At 39.0% G+C, this 3984-nt stretch overlaps 1 long non-coding RNA gene across 2 annotated transcripts; it reads right to left on the reverse strand.

Annotated features, from left to right (window-relative positions):
- Positions 1–231: 231 nt before the first annotated feature.
- On the reverse strand, positions 232–2725 carry LOC128292739 (uncharacterized). Of its 2 annotated transcripts, XR_008282656.1 has the most exons (4): positions 2624–2725; positions 1643–1683; positions 1498–1545; positions 232–411 (listed from the first exon to the last, which is right to left on the reverse strand). It is a non-coding gene; the product is annotated as an uncharacterized LOC128292739 (long non-coding RNA). The 2 variants fall into 2 exon arrangements; XR_008282655.1 differs by lacking the exon at positions 1498–1545.
- Positions 2726–3984: the final 1259 nt, after the last annotated feature.

Below are 3984 nucleotides of genomic sequence, written 5' to 3' on the forward strand. Positions count from 1 at the left end.
GAGCTATGAAGGTCGCTTAAGTACCAAGCTCTTCTAATGGATCCAATCCTAGACATGCCCACAACCATTGCCACACTTGGTTAAATCGAGTTGTAATTTATTTAAGTTGAAATCTTTGATAAATCAGATAATCGTGGCGTGGTGTTATTTTGAAAACAATTATCATTTTGAAAACACGTCCTAAGTCTAGCCCATTTATTAACAAACAGATTAAAGTTATTAAAAATAAAATAATCCCAGAAAAATAATTAAAATGGCCTTATTACAACTCAAAGCCAAACAATAATATTAATAAGATAAAACTTATAAAGAAATAAATCGGCTACTTATTGCAATTAAAAGAAACAGAAACAGTAGTGTGGCCATCTCCGAGTCCCTTGTAGCTCTAAACTATCTAAGCTTGGGTATTACCTGCACAATTAGAAACGGGGTGAGTTTACGAAAACTCAGTGTGTAATCCCAATAACAAACAAATAGTGAAAACATAGTATCAGTACAATCTGGGCCAAAGCCCTATTTAGTCTTGACATATACTGGGCCGAAGCATTTCATTTAACGGTTATTGGGCTGAAGCCTTTTCATAAATCATATCACTGGGCCGAAGCCTTTTCATAAATCATATTATTGGGCCGAAGCCTTTACTGTAAACGGTATGGCCCTTAGGCCCATTTCAATATCACATGTAATGCCAATGGATGTATGCAAGCCCATTTGGGGAGACTACTCGACCCACCATCTGCTACTCTCCACTCGTACCAACCAACACACCATGTGGGGAATGATTCAACCCACCCAACCAACACACCACTGGCAGCATAGCTGCTTTATCATATATCTAGAGGCCTAGCCTCTTTTAATAACTGGGGCATAAGCCCTTTTCGGTAAACTGGGGCATAAGCCTTTTTCAATAAACTAGGGCATAAGCCCTTTTCGGTAAACTGGGGCATAAGCCCTCTTCAATAAATTGGGGCATAAGCCCTTTTGCACTTCCTCCGTCCATATAAAAACCCAACCCAATGCAACATGTCATGTATGCAGAATGTCATGCCCATATTTGAATAAACAATCATAGTCAAGTCATTCATATCACCAACATATATTCACAATCAATCTGTCAACCACACAGTCCAAGTCAGTCACTTGCCCACAAGGGCAAAACAGTCATTTTTCACATTATAAGGGTATTTTCGTAATTTTACCAAATATCAGGATTTTCCATGTTCATTACAATTATCAATATTTCCGAGTGTTTAAACAATGATCTTTAACCCACTTTATCAAATTCGGGCTTTTGGGCCCAAAACCCCTAATGGGCCCTACGAATGCTGATTTAGCCTACTTAACCCAAATTTTACAACAATACTAACCATGTTAACGTGCAACTTTTCCAAATTTCATTTTCTATCAATTCTACCCAAATGGGTCCGAAAGCCCATTAGGCCCAATTTCAGCCCATTGAGGCCCAACTTACCATCGTGCACAAAATTGAGTTCTTACCTGTTCCATCGATCCAAACACCGATCTTATCGTATTTATCGCATCTACCTAAACGCAATATTACAAATTCCCAAAATACCGGTATTTTAGCATTTTAGCTTCTCAGCAAATATTAATCTAAGCTATTACGAGGGTTAGTACACACCTGTTACGAGTTGAAGTTGAAACGTTTCCAAAATCAATCGCCTACAATAACCACCACCTGTCACTCAAACTTAACTAATCCAATATCAATATATGTAAATCCTAAGCACATCAGTCATACGGAACATAAGGGCATATTCGTCATTTTACCATACAGGGGTATTGCGGTCACTTTACCCTACAGGGGCTTTACGGTCTCTTTACCCTACAGGGGCTTTACGGTCTTTTTACCTAATAGACGTATTTTAGTCATTTCATCCTACAAGGGTGTTTTGGTAAATCTACAAACTAAGGGTATTTCAGTAATTTTGTAAACCAATGGTATTTCCATAATTTTTAGAAAGTAAAGGGTATTTCTGTAACATTGTATATCAGGGGTATTTTGGTAATTTTACAAATTGAGGGTATTTCGGTAATTTCACAAACCAGTGGTATTTTGGTAATTTTACAAACTAGGGGTATTTTGGTAATTTTACAAATTGAGGGTATTTCTGTAATTTTACAAACCAAGGGTATTTTAGCAATTTTACAAACTAGGGTATTTTGGTAATTTTACTGATCGAGGGTATTTTGGTAATTTTGTAAATCGAGGGTATTTTAGTAATTTTGTAAATCGAGGGTAAAATAATAATTCTATAAATCGAGGGTAAAACGGTAATTCTATAAATCGAGGGTACTTTGGTAATTTTACAATTTGAGGGTATTTCAGTAATTTGGTAAACTAAAGTATTCTAAACAATGATAACAATACGAATGGGCCTAAAGCCTATTCTTGGCCCAAATGGGCCCACACGCTCGTGTGGCCCTTTTAGCCCAAATCTAGCCACAGATATGAGATTCACCTAGCTTAGTCTAATATTTACTACAGAATCAAAGAACTTATCCAATTGGGCCCGTAGGCCCATTGGGCCCACATGACCCCTTTCGGCCCATCGCGGCCCGAAGTAGCCATCCTACAACTAGAGTAGAGAGAACTACACACCTGATTGGCGACTGGAGTTAATCCAAGCTCCGAGCACTCTTAGCCGACGCCCAACCCAAACGAGCACGCCATACAGCGAAAGGGATCAGCCAAGAAAGGTACATTTACTTTCCTCATGGTTCCTCTATTTAAAGCCGACCGCAACCACTCTTATGTTAGCTTCCCGATGTGGGATCCCTCCAACACCAGAGTTTAAATTCAACACCAACTCTTGCCGCCCCCTGTTAGCAAAATAAATGCTCCTTGCTTGCCATGGGATTTGAACCCATGCCTCCCCTCAGATGCTCCACACGCTACTTGCCACTAAGCCACAAGGCTTTTTGTGTCATATTTTATCCCCAATTAATTATAAGGTCTAAAGGCCAAAGTCTAGGTTCCCTTAAAAAAAACCAAAATAAATTGCAAGAGCCAAGGCTTGAACCCAGGCTCCCACACAACCTTAATGACGCCACAACCACTAGACTACAAGCTTCCTTGTGTCATTTATTTAACACAATAATTTAAAAACCCTCATCCAAGCATCTAGGTTTTTTTCTCTTAATACCAAAATTTTTGCTAAAGCCCATGTTTGAACCCAATATTTCTCTAACACTTCTCAGGGCCATTAACCACTAAAGCAGACATTTAATTATGTTATTTCATTGCACAATTAAATACCTATATACAACCTCCTTACGGACTCGCACTCAAGGCCCAATACTTCTAGGCCCAAATTCGGGATGTTACATTTTTTGCTACAATTGTCCCCAAGAAGAGCAAAACAAAAGAACTCGATGAAAGAAAAATAAGGTAACACTAGAGGCATAATTCGGCACCAAGGGAGAAAAGAAGCAAAACGCAAAAGTCAGATAGTCCCTAGCTGAATTCTGAGTGCCTAAGTTCCTCCTAAAATCTCTCCATCATAATCTCCTCAACCACCCATTCAAACCCCACTCCACTCAATAGCATTTCGGTCAACTTCTACTACCCACACGGCAAAGGCAGCAAAATAAAACACTCCCTTGCGCCAGGCAGGACTCATACTCCAGACCTTAGACATAGGTAACACGCCACTTATCCCCTAGATCAGTAGGCCCTTTCTGTAATAAAATACCCACATTTATTTAAGAAGCCTACTGACTAGAGACAGGGTTTATTCAAGTAAAAACAAAATTTTACACAAGCCAAGGCTTGAACCCAATACTTCTCAAACACTTCCCATAATACTTAACCACTAAAGCATATACACAATTGTGTGTCAACCTTACAAAAACAATTATTTAAGATTTGGGGCGTTACATTCTATGTCCCAGACATGGTCTTACACTGGCTCTCATTAATCGTGGTGTCATGATATCTGAATCCTAAGCATTCCTCAAGGT

Source organism: Gossypium arboreum, chromosome 5 (assembly GCF_025698485.1).
Source record: "Gossypium arboreum isolate Shixiya-1 chromosome 5, ASM2569848v2, whole genome shotgun sequence".
Taxonomy (NCBI): Eukaryota; Viridiplantae; Streptophyta; class Magnoliopsida; order Malvales; family Malvaceae; genus Gossypium; species Gossypium arboreum.